The 16,849-nt window shown below is 41.6% G+C and overlaps 1 protein-coding gene across 2 annotated transcripts in view; it reads left to right on the forward strand.

The window, feature by feature from the left end:
* The first annotated feature begins 157 nt into the window (after window positions 1-157).
* Window positions 158-16,849, forward strand: part of LOC120065951 (inactive rhomboid protein 2-like) — a 60,647-nt gene continuing 43,955 nt past the window's right edge. For both annotated transcript variants that reach the window (XM_039016996.1, XM_039017001.1), the window contains exons 1-2: window positions 158-273; window positions 11,085-11,233. The gene's annotated coding sequence lies outside the window, so the exon portion shown is untranslated. The remainder of the gene's footprint in view (window positions 274-11,084; window positions 11,234-16,849) is intronic.

The following is a 16,849-nucleotide window of genomic DNA, read 5'->3' on the forward strand; positions in this document are numbered from 1 at the left end:
TATAAAACTATTACAAGTTCATCAACTGCGGATATAACTGGACTATATTAATATTATTACTAAACCATTCTTGACTTCTATGTGTATCTGTCATTTGTCAGATAGGTTAGAGCCTGTCTAGTATTAACTCCGCCCACCTTCGCCGAAATCAGGATATTTGGAGAGAGAAGGAAAGTAACACGTTGGTGCTACATTCTATGAATTTTAGGAACATAACTTGTATCTTATTCTGAGCAACACTGATGAAAGTAACGTATATATTTTTCCTTTAAGGTGAGTATCCTATTTTCTCTAATAATATTTAATAGTTTTTTCTAAATGTGTTTATGACCGAATGTGAGCACAATGTGTGGTTTTTACTAGTCCTCTTATCGGAGTTTCAGACAGCGAAACAATAGAAGTGTAGGCGTGAGGAAGTCACATTAAAATGAATTATAGTCATTTAACTATTTCAACATTGGAAATCTCAAAGGACCACAAACGACATCATGGCACGCGCGCTGTTAAAATGTGAAAACATGCGTATTCATATCCCATTGTTGCGCTGCCCGGGGAAAATAATTCACTCAAGTAAAATGTGTCAATTCCGTCTTCACACAACCTTCGTTCAACTTCCGTCAAACGCCCGTTAACTGGCCTCAGGTCAGAATTCCCGTTGGTCTCCCATTTTTCCAGAAAATGTGGGAGTGTTTGGTTTGTTGACACGACACTACAGGATACAATATCGTTTAAAAAAAAAGTATTATTCGGAAAGGAAACCATTTTGTTGACCTGTTTAAAAAAAAAAAAAAGTATATAATGTATACATGAAATGTCACAAAGCTTTAGTTCATGTACATGTAGTGTAGGCTACTTGTTCAAACCCACTCTGTGCTGGACTTGGCAACAAGTTGCTCAATTATGCAGGCTCTCACTGTAGGTATGCAGGTCAACATTGTGAAATAGTTGCTACATAATTTACTTGTTGCCGAAGTTATGATATGAATACGCGAACATGCCGTTCGATAGATGTTTGCCAGTCACTGACTGTTAACTGTTAGATTAATGTACACGAGTTAACATTTCTTTATGGGGTTAAATAGTGAGAAAGTAATGTGTGAGATGACTATTATATCTTTATGTAAAGGTTAAAATATAATTGTAATCCAGTCTGAAATGATTGGTATAGCATTAGTTTATAACAACCATTGTTGCAGGGCTGAGAAACGGGTAGAAATCTGCAGATAAGTAGTTCAAGATAGGCCTACAATATACAATCCATTCCCCAGTAAGACATGCTTTCTTTGAAATGTCTGTATCATTAGTGTTCTTTTATTCATTCATGTTTCAAACAATGGAGTCTTACAGATCTCTTCCTTTGAATTATGCATACTGCTGTGCATTTCACTGGGAACAAAGAATAGAATGTTGTTACGCAACCACACCCACAACAGCTGCGTCAGTAGTCTTGAACTGTAAGTTCTGTTACACCGCAAGTGCACCTGTTGTCAAGATAACAAGGTGTAGCAGAGCGAAGTGGAACCTATGCAAATGTCTAGGTTGACACAGTTTTAAAACAGAAAAAGTTAAATGGTCATGGTTGACTGGACTGGGAATCAGAAACAAGGTTGGTTTTCCAGATGAGCAAACATTTAGAAGTGATACAATAACTAGGTTTTCATCCAATTGGCGACAGATTTTAATGCAAATATTCTCAAATCTGCATAAAAATACCACCAGAGATGTTTCCATCGAACAGATTTATTGAGGATAAAAATTTGACTTTTGCGGTCAAATTCCCATGTGCCGAAATAAAAAGACCATCGCATATTCAACTCTACTGATGGTCTTGTCACAAACTGTTGCGTTATGTTGCAAATGTGCCCACTCTGGTCTTGGCATGTGTGCTCTAGCCAACAGCTTGCACATACAGTGCAGGTAGGCTACCTACATGATGAGATTATTATGGATAAGAGCAAGATCATTTTTATCTGTTAAACGGCAGCCAAGCATCGATTATCTTGTCATCAAAATAAGACCGTTGATATTTATTTAAATTGAGCATCGAGCTCATCACCGTGCACTTTCACCACCCTGTGAAGTTCAGTAATTTACAATATTTAATCGGTAGCCTAATAAACTGCGTGCTTTCTAGAGTCGTAGTGGGAGGACCACACAACATATCATTGTGTAATTCCAAGTTTACTTCGATATGATGGTTATTTAAATACAGTGCATTCGATAAGTATGCAGACCCCTTGAATTTTTCCACATTTTGTTACGTTAGTCTTATTCTGAAATTGATTAAATAAAACACTTTCCTCATCAATCTACACACAATACTCAATAATGACAAAGCAAAAACAGGTTTTTAGAAAATTTTGCAAATGTATTACAAATTTAAAAAACATATACCTTATTTACATAAGTATTGCTATGAGACTCAAAATTGAGATCAGGTGCATCCTGTTTCATTGATCATCCTTGAGATGTTTCTACAACTTGATTGGAGTTCACCTGTGGTAAATTCAATTGATTGGACATGATTTGGAAAGGCACACACCTGTCTATATAAGGTCCCACAGTTGACAGTGCATGTCAGAGAAAAAAACAAGCCATGAGGTTGAATGAATTGTCTGTAGAGCTCCGAGACAAGATTGTGTTGAGGCACCGATCTGGGGAAGGGTACCAAAAAATGTTTGCAGCGTTGAAGGTCCCCAAGAACACAGTGGCCTACATCATTCTTAAATGGAAGAAGTTTGGAACCACCAAGACTTCCAAGAGCTGGCTGGCTGGCCAAACTGAGCAATTGGGGGAGAAGGGCCTTGGACAGGGAGGTGACCAGGAACCCAATGGTCACTCTGACAGAGCTCCAGGCTTCATCTGTGGAGATGGGAGAACCTTCCAGAAGGACATGGTAGTTCCCACATATGCTGAGCACTTGTTGGCTGCCTTTCCTTCAAATCAAATCCAATCAAATGTATTTATATAGCCCTTCATACATCAGCTGATATCTCAAAGTGCTGTACAGAAACTCAGCCTAAAACCCCAAACAGCAAGCAATGCAGGTGTAGAAGCACGGTGGCTAGGAAAAACTCCCTAGAAAGGCCAAAACCTAGGAAGAAACCTAGAGCGGAACCAGGCTATGAGGGGTGGCCAGTCCTCTTCTGGCTGTGCCGGGTGGAGATTATAACAGAACATGGCCAAGATGTTCAAATGTTCATAAATGACCACCATGGTCAAATAATAATAATCACAGTAGTTGTCGAGGGTGCAACAAGTCAGAACCTCAGGAGTAAATGTCAGTTGGCTTTTCATAGCCGATCATTAAGAGTATCTCTACCGCTCCTGCGGTCTCTAGAGAGTTGAAAACAGCAGGTCTGGGACAGGTAGCACGTCCGGTGAACAGGTCAGAGTTCCATAGCCGCAGGCAGAACAGTTGAAACTGGAGCAGCAGCACGGCCACGTGGACTGGGGACAGCAAGGAGTCATCATGCCAGGTAGTCCTGAGGCATGGTCCTAGGGCTCAGGTCCTCCGAGAGAGAGAAAGAAAGAAAGAGAGAATTAGAGAGCATACTTAAATTCACACAGGACACTGGATAAGACAGTACTCCAGATATAACAGACAGACCCTAGCCCCCCGACACATACACTACTGCAGCATAAATACTAGAGGCTGAGACAGGAGGGGTCAGGAGACACTGTGGCCCCATCCGATGATACCCCCAGACAGGGCCAAACAGGCAGGATATAACCCCACCCACTTTGCCAAAGCACAGCCCCCACACCACTAGAGGGATATCTTCAACCACCAACTTACCATCCTGAGACAAGGCTGAGTATAGCCCACAAAGATCTCCGCCACGGCACAACCCAAGGGGGGGCGCCATTCCAACTCATCCCAAACCATCTCAATTTGGTCGAGGTCGGGTGATTGTGGAGGCCAGGTCATCTGATGCACTACTCCATCACTCTCCTTGGTCAAAAAGCCCTTACACAGCCTGGAGATGTGTTTTGGGTCATTGTCCTGTTGAAAAGCAAATGATAGTCCCACTAAGAGCAAACCAGATGGGATGCTGTATTGCTGCAGAATGCTCTGGTAACCGTGCTGGTTAAGTGTGCCTTGAATTCTAAATAAATCACTGGCAGTGTCACCAGCAAAGCACCATCACACCTCCTCCTCCATGCTTCGCGGTGGGAACCACACATGCGGAGATCATCCGTTCACCTACTCTGCGTCTCACAAGGACACGGCGGTTGGAACCAAAAATCGCACATTTGGACTCATCAGAGCAAAGGACAGATTTCCACTGGTCTAATGTCCATTGCACATGTTTCTTGGCCCAAGCAAGTCTCTTCTTATTGGTGTCCTTTAGTAGTGGTTTCTTTGCAGCAATCCGACCATGAAGGCTTGATTCACACAGTCTCCTCTGAACAGTTGATGTTGAGATGTGTCTGTTACTTGAGCTCTGTGAAACATTTATTTGAGCTGCAATTTCTGAGGCCGGTAACTATCTAATTAACTTTTCCTCTGTAGCAGAGGTAACTCTGTGTCTTCCATTCCTGTGGCGGTCCTCATGAGAGCCAGTTTCATCATAGCGCTTGATGGTTTTTGCGATTGCACTTGAAGAAACTTTGAAAGTTCTTGAAATAATCCCGGATTAACTGACCTTCATGTCTTAAAGTAATGATGGCCTGTCATTTTTCTTTGCTTATTTGAGCTGTTCTGGCCATTTTTTGGACTTGGTCTTTTCCAAATAGGACTATCTTCTGTATACCACCCCTACCTTGTAATGTATATAATATTTGATCATGAAGGTGTTTCCACAGCCATTGCTAGCATAATACATTTTACAGACACAAAAAAAATCCTAGACCATGTCGAACGAACAAATTGTTTGTCGACATTTATAAAATTGTCCTGCCATTTCCTGTTTCCATCAGCCCGGTCGTGACTTTTTTACCCATGTGTCAGGTAATTCATCCGCATGAAATGGTTGGATGGAAACTGAATAATGACCATTTAGGCCTACAGTCGTCCATTCTGTCTTTCCTCCCCCTTGGATTCTCCCCCTGCCCCTCCTAGGTTTCAGCTCCAGTTCTCAGCTGTTGTGCCACAACATGCCTGCCAGAAAGCAGAGCCTTGAGTCTCTCCTAGTGACACGCCTCTTTCCAGTTGTATCTGTGGGCTCATTAGGATTTTTTCCTGCTACGTCATGGCAATGCAAACTTATGCAAATTCAGCTTCCATACTGTCAGACACATCAACCTTTGCTTCGACACGACACAGGAAAAGGACCTAAACCTCAACCTGAAAGGACGCAAGGCTGCTCTGGTAGTGGCACTTCGACATATTAACTTTGATTCTCATAAACATCAGAACATCGGAAGTTCAAATCTTCATCCATTTTCTAATCGATGCGTGCTGATCCAGGAAGGGATCTGACTTAAATGTCTGCGAATATTGGCAGAATGTGTGTCACAGATTCGGAGTATTCCGCTGTGTCTTCTTCAGATCGCTCTCATCCTCTGAGTGAGCCATAGACTCATTCCACAGGCTGGAGGCTGGCTGTCTAGCTGGCTGACTTCCTTCTTGTGCTGTACTGCTCTCTAATGTGGTTACACCCACGACAAGCCAAAATGCATGAAATACCATGTAACTGGAAAATATCAGCACTGTCCATGTTGGATCTAGTTTGAAAGGTAGCCCTGTTGAGTTTGGTGTCTGTATTCAAAACATTCACGGCCCTTGAAGGCAGCTAGGGGTCTCGGTAGGGGTGTTGGAGCTGTGATACTTGTGGTAAGCTTTCTGCCATGCATGTTTGGACCTGCATGCATGCTCTGGGAAGTGCAGATTCGCTTTGTTATGGAATACACATTTCCCCTCCAGCTACAGTAGTACACTAACCAAGAATACTGTGACGAATCTCTCACAAGAATTCTCTAGTTTCTCTGAGAAGCTTTCAATTGCTCAAATTGACAAAGAGTGTCTCAGCTTTTTCAGATGACCTGCCATACTACTGTATTTTTCAACAAAACTTCTTCAACTATTTGATCACAAGGAAAGAACTAGCCCTTTGAGCAATGTCATTACTAGAGGTCGACCGATTTTATGATTTTTCAAAACCGATACCATTTATTGGAGGACCAAAAAAAGTTGATACCGATTAATCGGGTGATTATTATTTTTTTTATTTTTTTTTATTTTTTTATTTTTAATATATATTTGTAATAATGACAATTACAACAATAGTGAATGAACAATGAACACTTATTTTAACTTAATATAATACATAAATATAATCAATTTAGTCTCAAATAAATAATGAAACATGTTCAATTTGAGTTAAATAAAGCAAAAACACAGTGTTGAAGAAAGTAAAAGTGCAATATGTGCCATGTATAAAAGCTAACGTTTAAGTTCCTTGCTCAGAACATATGAAAGCTGGTGGTTCAATATTCCCAGTTCTTTAATATTCCCAGTTAAGAAGTTTTAGGTTCTAGTTATTATAGGAATTATGAAGCGTCGACTATTTCTCTCAAAACCATTTGTATTTCATATAACTTTCACTATTGGATGTTCTTATAGGCACTTTAGTATTGCCAGCCTAATCTCAGGAGTTGATAGGCTTAAGGTCATAAACAGCGCTGTGCCTCAAGCATTGCTCAGAGCTGCTGGCAAACGCAGTAAAGTGCTGTTTGAATGAATGCTTACGAGCCTGCTGCTGCCTACCACCGCTCAGTCAGACTGCTCTATCAAATATCAAATCATAGAAATAATTATAATAAACACACAGAAATACGAGCCGTTGGTCATTAATATGGTCAAATCCGGAAACTATAATTTCGAAAACAAAACTTTTACTCTTTCAGTGAAATACGGAACCGTTCCGTATTTTATCGAACGGGTGGCAACCCTATGTTTAAATATTGCTGTTACATTGCACAATAGAGGTCGACCGATTAATCGGAATGGCCGATTAATTAGGGCCAATTTTAAAGTTTTCATAACAATTGGTAATCGGCATTTTTGGACAACGATTGTGGCCGATTTTTATTTTATTTTTATACCTTTATTTAACTAGGCAAGTCAGTTAAGAACACATTCTTCTTTTCAATGACGGCCTAGGAACGGTGGGTTAACTGCCTTGTTCATGGGCAGAACGACAGATTTTTACCTTGTCAGCTCAGGGATTCGATCTTGCAACCTTCCGGTTACTAGTCCAACGCTCTAACCACCTGCCTTACATTGCACTCCACGAGGAGCCTGCGTGGCAGGCTGACTACCTGTTACGTGAGTGCAGCAGGAAGCCAAGGAAAGTTGCTAGCTAGCATTAAACTTATCTTATAAAAAACAATCAACCTTAACATAATAACTAGTTAAGTACACATGGTTGATGATATTATTAGTTTATCTAGCGTGTCCTGCGTTGCATATAATCGATGCGGTGCCTGTTAATTTCTCATCGAATCACAGCCTACTGTACGGGGGATTTAACAAGCGCATTCGCGAAAAAAGCACTGTCGTTGCACAAATGTGTACCTAACCATAAACATCAATGCCTTTCTTAAAATCAATACACAAGTATATATTTTTAAACCTGCATATTTAGTTAATATTGCCTGCTAACATGACTTTCTTTTAACTAGGGAAATTGTGTCACTTCTCTTGCGTTCCGTGCAAGCAGTCAGGGTATATGCAGCAGTTTGGGCCGCCTGGCTCGTTGCGAACTGTGTGAAGACCAGTTCTTCCTAAGAAAGACAGTAATTAATTTGCCAGAATTGTAAATAATTATGACATAACATTGAAGGTTGTACAATGCAACAGCAATATTTAGACTTAGGGTTGCCACCCGTTAGATAAAATACTGAACGGTTCCGTATTTCACTGAAAGAATAAACGTTTTGCTTTCGAAATGATAGTTTCCGGATTTGACCATATTAATGACCTAAGGCTCGTATTTCTCTGTGTTATTATGTTATAATTAAGTCTATGATTTGATATTTGATAGAGCAGTCTGACTGAGCGGTGGTAGGCAGCAGCAGGCTCGTAAGCATTCATTCAAACAGCACTTTCGTGCGTTTGCCAGCAGCTCTTCGTTGTGCTTCAAGCATTGAGCTGTTTATGACTTCAAGCCTATCAACTCCCGAGATTAGGAGATGCCGATGTGAAATGGCTATACTGTTACACTGGCAATACTAAAGTGCCTATAAGAACATCCAATAGTCAAAGGTATATGAAATACAAATGGTATAAAGATAAATAGTCCTATAATTCCTATAATAACTACAACCTAAAACTTATTACCTGGGAATATTGAAGACTCATGTTAAAAGGAACCACCAGCTTTCATACCTTCTCATGTTCTGAGCAAGGAACTTAAATGTTTGCTTTTTTACATGGCACATATTGCACTTTTACTTTCTTCTCCAACACTTTGTTTTTGCATTATTTAAACCAAATTGAACATGTTTCATTATTTATTTGAGGCTAAATTGATTTGATTGATGTGTTATATTAAGTTAAAATAAGTGTTCATTCAGTATTGTTGTAATTGTCATTATTACAAATAAATAAATACATTTAAAAAAAATCATAATCGGTCGACCTCTATTGCACAACCTTCAATGTTATGTCATAATTATGTAAAATTCTGGCAAATTAGTTACGGTCTTTCTTAGGAAGAAATGGTCTTCACACAGTTCGCAACGAGCCAGGCGGCCCAAACTGCTGCATATACACTGACTCTGTTTGCACTGAACGCAAGAGAAGTGACACAATTTCCCTAGTTAATATTGCCTGCTAACATGCATTTATTTTAACTAAATATACAGGTTTAAAAAAATATACTTCTGTGTATTGATTTTAAGAAAGGCATTGATGTTTATGGTTTGGTACTTTTGTGAAACGATTGTGCTTTTGTTGTAAATGTTATTTTGTTAAATCATCACCCGTTTGGCGAAGTTGAAGTAGGCTGTGATTCGATGGTAAATTAACAGGCACCGCTTTGATTATATGCAACGCAGAACAATCTAGTTAACCGAGTAATATCATCAACCACGTGTAGTTAACTAGTGATTATGTGAAGATTGATTGTTTTTTATAAGATACGTTTAATGCTAGCTAGCAACTTACCTTGGCTCCTTGCAGCCACAAGATCCTTTTGATGCTGCACTCGCGTAACAGGTGGACAGCCTGCCACGCAGTCTCCTCGTGGATTGCAATGAAGTCGACAATAATCGGCATCCAAAAGGCCGATTACCTATTTGTAATGAGAACTTCAAATCCAATTAATCGGTTGACCTCTAGTCATTATCACACACATTGTGGTTAGGTACACAAGAGTAAGGGATGATTTCAGTTGCTACACTGATGTATCGATGCATTCTGAAGTTACTTTCCTACACAATTCGATTGATTCACCCCCTGGTATGAAGAGATGACTGTTTTTGCTCGTTCATCCATGCACATGCATGTAACATCTTGAATGCTATCCACACAATTGCACAATTCACACCTTTTGAAATCTATTGACGTCTTACATCTGTCAAGATCTCGAGTCTCTCGCAAGTCTCTCAAAGTTCTTGGTGGGTATTTATCTACTAAACTCACCAAAAAAAAGAAACGTCCCTTTTTCAGGACCCTGTCTTTCAAAGATAATTCATAAACATACAAATAACTTCACAGATCTTCATTGTAAAGGGTTTAAACACTGTTTCCCATGCTTGTTCAATGAACCATAAACAATTAATGAACATGCACCTGTGGAACGGTCGTTAAGACACTAACAGCTTACAGACGGTAGGCAATTAAGGTCACAGTTCTGAAAACTTAGGACACTAAAGAGGACTTTCTACTGACTCTGAAAAACACCAAAAGAAAGATGCCCAGGGTCCCTGATCATCTGCGTGAACGTGCCTTAGGCATGCTGCAAGGAGGCATGAAGACTGCAGATGTGACCAGGGCAATAAATTGCAATGTCCGTACTGTGAGATGCCTAGGATAGCGCTACAGGGAGACAGGACAGACAGCTGATCGTCCTCGCAGTGGCAGACCACGTGTAACAACACCTGCACAGGATTGGTACATCCGAACATCACACCTGCGGGACAGGTACAGGATGGCAACAACAACTGCCCGAGTTACACCAGGAACACACAATCCCTCCATCAGTGCTCAGACTGTCCGCAATAGGCTGAGAGAGGCTGGACTGAGGGCTTGTAGGCCTGTTGTAAGGCAGGTCCTCACCAGACATCACCGGCAACAACATCGCCTATGGGCACAAACCCACTGTCGCTGGACCAGACAGGACTGGCAAAAAGTGCTCTTCACTAACGAGTCGCGGTTTTGTCTCACCAGGGGTGATGGTCGTATTCACGTTTATAGTCGAAGGAATGAGCGTTACACCGAGGCCTGTACTCTGATTGATTTGGAGGTGGAGGGTCTGCCATGGTCTGGGGCGGTGTGTCACAGCATCATCAAACTGAGCTTGTTGTCATTGCAGGCAATCTCAACGCTGTGCGTTACAGGGAAGACATCCTCCTCCCTCATGTGGTACCCTTCCTGCAGGCTCATCCTGACATGACCCTCCAGCATGACAATACCACCAGCCATACTGCTCGTTCTGTGTGTGATTTCCTGCAAGACAGGAATGTCAGTGTTCTGCCATGGCCAGCGAAGAGCCCGGATCTCTGTTGGATCGGAGGGTGAGGGCTAGGGCCATTCCCCCCAGAAATGTCCGGGAACTTGCAGGTGCCTTGGTGGAAGAGTGGGGTAACATCTCACAGCAAGAACTAGCAAATCTGGTGCAGTCCATGAGGAGGAGATGCACTGCAGTACTTAATGCAGCTGGTGGCCACACCAGATACTGACTGTTACTTTTGATTTTGACCCCCCCTTTGTTCAGGGACACATTATTCCATTTCTGTTAGTCACATGTCTGTGGAACTTGTTCAGTTTATGTCTCAGTTGTTGAATCTTGTTATGTTCATACAAATATTTACACATGGTAAGTTTGTTGAAAGTCAACGCGGTTGACAGTGAGAGGACGTTTCTTTTTGTTGCTGAGTTTATGTTCTGACTTGTGGTTCAAATGCTCTTTCAGGTTGCCTTAATCAGGGTGGTAGAGAAGATGTTGCTGGTCACAGGATGTGGTGATGAGGCAATCATCTGAAGGACGGTTACTCTGTGAGTGGTTGGAGATAACAGAGCCGGATCGTCAGGCAACACCCATTTCTGGAGGCGAGTCGAGCAGTAAGTGTGAATGCTGTTCCACAGCTCCAAATGTGTGACAATTATTTCAATGGAGAAAATATTTGGTGATACAGTATTTAACTGGTTTCATTTATGTTATTTGTTTGAAACAGCTGTGCACTTTGAAATGTATGTATTGTGTGTCAGGAGTTCGTGTTCACATTGAAGCAGTGATGTAGTAAATTGGATGCATTGTGCAGCTGAGAATGCTGAGCATCTGTACTGTACAGCTCTGCACAAGATGCCATTGAAGCTACAGTATATTCTTCAGTGGATGTTGTCATGTATTTCACAGCAACAAGTGAAACTTCTGCATAGGTATCTAGTCTTAGAGAGTCTTAGCGTAGAACACAAAGGAAGGTTAATTGGCAGTTGACGCACTTAAGCATGTAGCCATGTACAGTGCCAGTCAAAAGTTTGGACACACCTACTCATTCAAGGGTTTTTCTTTATTTTTTACTATTTTCTACATTGTAGAATAATAGTGAAGACATCAAAACGATGAAATAACACATATTGAATCATGTAGTAACCAAAAAAGTGTTAAACAAATCAAAATATATTTTATATTTGAGATTCTTCGAAGTGGCCACCCTTTGCGTTGATGACAGCTTTGCACACTCTTGGCATTCTCTCAACCAGCTTAATGAGGAATACTTTTCCAACAGTCTTGAAGGAGTTGCTGAGCACTTGTTGGCTGCTTTTCCTTCACTCTGCATTCCAACTCATCCCAAACCATCTCAATTGGGTTGAGGTCGGGTGATTGTGGAGGCCAGGTCTATCTGATGCAGCACCATCACTCTCCTCCTTGGTCAAATAGCCCTTACCTGGAGGTGTGTTTTGGGTCATTGTCCTGTTAAAAAACAAATGATAGTCCCACTAAGTGCAAACCAGATGGGATGGTGTATCGCTGCAGAATGCTGTGGTAGCCATGCTGGTTAAGTGTGCCTTGAATTCTAAATAAATCACTGACAGTGTCACCAGCAAAGCACCATCACACCTCCTCCTCCATGCTTCACGGTGGGAACCACACATGCAGAGATCATCCGTTCACCTACTCTGCGTCTCACAAAGACATGGCGGTTGGAACCAAAAATCTCACATTTGGACTCATCAGAGCAAAGGACAGATTTCCTCTGGTCTAATGTCCATTGCACATGTTTTTTGGCCCAAGCAAGTCTCTTCTTCTTGGTGTCCTTTAGTAGTGGTTTCTTTGTAGCAATTTAAACATGAAGGCCTGATTCACGCAGTCTCCTCTGAACAGTTGATGTTGAGATGTCTGTTACTTGAGCTCTGTAAAGCATTTATTTGGGCTGTAATCTGAGGCTGGTATCTCTGGGTAACTCTTGGTCTTCCTTTCCTGTGGCGGTCCTCATGAGAGCCTGTTTCATCATAGTGATTCATGGTTTTTGTGACTGCACTTCCAAAGTTCTTGAAATTTTCAGCAGTGACTGATCTTCATGGCTTAAAGTAATGATGGACTGTTGTTTCTCTTTGCTTATTTGACCTGTTCTTGCCATAATTTGGACTTGTTATTTTACCAAATAAGGATATCTTCTGTATATCACCCCTATCTTGTCACAACACAACTGATTGGCTCAAACTGAGTAAGAAGGAAAGAAATTCCACGAATTAACTTTTAACAAGGCACACCTGTTAATTGAAATGCATTCCAGGTGACTACCTCATGAAGCTGGTTGAGAGTGCAAAGTTGTCATCAAAGCAAAGGGTGGCTGCTTTGAAGAATTAAAAATATATTTTGACACTTTTTTGGATACTACATGATTCCATGTGTGTTATTTCATAGTTTTGATGTCTTCGCTATTTTTCAACAATGTAGAAAATAGTACGAATAAAGAAAAACCCTGGAATGAGTAGGTGTGTCAACTTTTGACTGGTACTGTAGCTAAACTCACCCGGGCTGTACTGTACTTGGGCTGACATGTTCAACATTGAAGCCTGTGACAGAAAGGGAACCATGACACCGACTGCCCTTGCCTATGTTTGGGAACTGGGCTCGAGGCCATTACCACTTCTAACTGTAACTAGCTATCACCAGGGGCAACCAACCGTAGACATTTCTGAACCAGCACATTCCTGTCTGCCTGTGTCCAGGGCTATGGTGTGAGGTGGCAGTTGTGCTTGGCGTCACACTAGCATGCAACAGCAGCACTCTGTGGGCTATAGGGGCTTGGTGACAGTAACGCACATTCGCAGGAGGACACGCACTCGCACAGGAACACACAGTGGCACCAAACGCCAAGTATGGAAATGAAGCATTGACGCTAAGGACTTAAGGCCAGGGTCATGTTCAGTAGGCACCAAACAAAAGTAACCATACTGAAACGGGGAGGGACTACCTGGTGCTTGTCCTATAAGAAACGGTCATTTTAGTTTTCAGTTGCTAAATGTATTCCGGTGTGTGTCCTAATGAAAAGGACCCTGCTCGCAGTCATGACATCTTCAAGAGCCCCACTCTCAACACTGGCCCCAATGTAAAGAAGTGGACAGATAGTTTAGATTTCTTGAGTGGCTTGAAGTACACAGAGAGAGCGGGTGGAGAGAGAGAGACGGAGTGTGGGAGCTCGTGATATATTAGTCATGTGATAGGAGCACTATGGTTGTCACCCTGGGTATGTCACTACACGTTTGTGACTCACTACTGAGATGTGTGACTGGGTTGGGACTTGGAATTAGTGTGTACAAAACATTAAGAACACCTGCTCTTTCCATGACCGACTGACCAGGTGAAAGCTATGATCCATTATTGATGTCACTTGTTAAATACACTTCAATCAGTGTAGATGAAGGGGAGGAGGAGACAGGTCAAAAAATGATTTTAAAGCCTTGAGACATGGATTGTGTATGTGTGTCATTCAGAGGGTGAATGGGAAATACAAAGATTTTTAGCGTGGTATGGTAGTAGGTGCCAGGCGCACCGGTTTGTGCCAAGAACAGCAATGCTGCTGGGTTTTTCACCCACAACAGTTTCTGTGTGTATCAAGAATGGTCCACCACCCAACTGTGGGAAGTATTGGAGTCGACGTGGCTCGGCGTCCTTGTGGAGTCCACGCCCCAACGAATTGAGGCTGTTCTGAGGATAAAAGGGGTGGGGGGTGCAACTCAATATTAGGAAGGTATTCTTAAAGTTTTGTACACTCAATGTATATCATCATGAGCTGTGTTGTCACAGTTTCTCTTCCAAGACTACTGTGACGCTGTGTTTGAGTTCCCACTCACTTAGGATATTTGAGTGGCAGAGAGAGAGAGAGTGAGAGACTGGGAACTAATAATCTACAGTACTGTGCTCCGTGTGCTGGGAGTTAGTGTGGAAGCCATGGGCTGTGTTGTCACGTCTGCTGTTCCCAAACTACCGTGTGAGTTAGACTCCCTCTGGACTCAGTTAATAATTATCTGAAATGTTCAGTATTGATCATGAAAACACACCCTTATTCCACCAGCTAGTAGCAACTGTGTTTTTCACTCTCTCTCTAACGATTGGGTACACGTTCAGTCAACATCTGAATGTACAACAACACAAAAGTTCCCCCCTGTGAGGAAATCATAATCCTGGAGTTGTTGTTTCCCCAGTGGACTGAAGATGATGATGCGCAATGTTCCAGTAATGCCTGAAAATCACCTCTATGTTGCTCGGTAATCTGAAATGTATTTTGGCTGTGGAGGGGGAAATAACTATAACTAACTAAAACCCAACCCACGTCGCAGGTCATTGACCTATTGTTATCCTATCCAAGATCTGTTGGCAAGACAACCAGGCTATTGTTATCTTATTGGCTTAGAAAAGGTGTTGACTGTTGTTCATGCTACCAGTCACATAGGTATGGGCCTAATAGATGGAGCAAAACCCTCATTGTCATCAACAGGATAATCTCAGTGAGCAATTTCGAAGCCCTTTGAGTTTTGGCTATTCTGGTTCCATTAATCTGTCATCTCCACACTATATTATCTGTTATGGATGGTATTGATATTGATTGACTTATAATTGTTAAGATATGGATGAAGATATAGGATTAATATCACAAAGATATACATAAGGATAGGCAATCAAGTATGCAGATTACAGACCAGCAGAATATTACTTCCGTAGGCCCATGCATGTAGAATGAGACTCCCGATGAGACGATGTCAACAATGAGACTGATCTCTCTTTCTCCACTCTATCAAAACAACAACACCCTGACTCACTCCTTGACGGTCTCCCGATGGAAACTATAAAAGCATTCTCCACATTGACAGACGTGTGCCGTTTGTAAGTGTCTGCCACTAAAGCACGGCACCACACTGTTAAAAACACCCTCCATTAGTGAAAGCCTTGGATATTTCATTATGTGAGAGGGTGTGGGCCTGACCCGGTCCCATAGGAACATATAAGAGTCCTCCCATCCCCCAACCACTCTCCGTACTATTCTGCTCCCACAGCCACAGACTTGATTGCCATTGACTTGACTGGTGTCAGATTTCCCTGCTGCCACCGTTCCCGACGCTGACACCAAGGCCCTTTTTTCTTCTATTGATGTATAGCAACTCCAAGGCTTCAAGACCTTGACTAGATCTATAATGGACACATATGGCCAGGGAGAAGACCGCTATAGCAATATTGCAATCTTGCCTGCACTTGCCTATGGAAATATACAATGACACAGTTCAAAAAGCCTGAAGAGTGAGTACTAATTGAGCTCTGAGTGGGTCCAGATGATGATTTCTAATGGAGACTTGAAGCTGGGTACAGGAAGGCATGCTCATGATTATGGCTGTGGCCTTGAGCAGATTAGGAAGGTAGGCCTATGTACTGATATTGAATGTCTTTTTAGTTAAGTCTTAGTTTATTCGATCATTTAAAGGTACATCTACAAAATGATGCACTTGATTTAAGAATCATCGAGGGTAGACTTATTTCCATTGTGGTCCTTAAGTAACATCTCATTTAGAGATGAGGCTGGCTTTCAGAGATAGTTGTTGCATGGTGTTACTGTATGTAAACACTTCATGATGGTCTTCCTGTGCACATGGCTTGGCTGTCAGTTCCATTAATCTTTGCAGGACTACATTTAAGGAATTTGCTTTGCTGGAAGGTCTATACAGGGATTTTTCTGTGTAGAAAATGCTTGGGCAGGCTGTCTAAGTCCAAACAGTGTAGTCTAATCATGAATGAATCATGAATAATGATGAGGTGAGAAAGTTACATGCACAAAGATCGTACCCCCAAGACATGCTAACCTTTCACCATTACCAATAACAAGGGAGGTTAGAATTTTGGTGGGGGGGGGCTATGATATTTATGCCTCTGTAACTTTCTCTGTCACTCATTATTCACGATTCATTCATGATTATCCGTAATCATGGTAGCATCCACATTCATGTAGAAGTGTTCAGAAAAATACTGTATTCTTATTTACAATAGAAGTGAGTCCAAAATGACACAATACAGGATTTACCATTCATTTCTATTGGGCACAAAATATTCAGAAACACAACCAAAACAAACAGCAAATGCATCCAACATGTTTGTAGAGTCACAAGCTTGATGTAATCATTGCATGCAAATATGAACATTTTGATGACTTTAACACATTATAAGTGAATTTGTCCAAGTAC

The sequence above is a fragment of the Salvelinus namaycush genome, chromosome 2 (genome assembly GCF_016432855.1).
Source record: "Salvelinus namaycush isolate Seneca chromosome 2, SaNama_1.0, whole genome shotgun sequence".
NCBI classification, from domain to species: domain Eukaryota; kingdom Metazoa; phylum Chordata; class Actinopteri; order Salmoniformes; family Salmonidae; genus Salvelinus; species Salvelinus namaycush.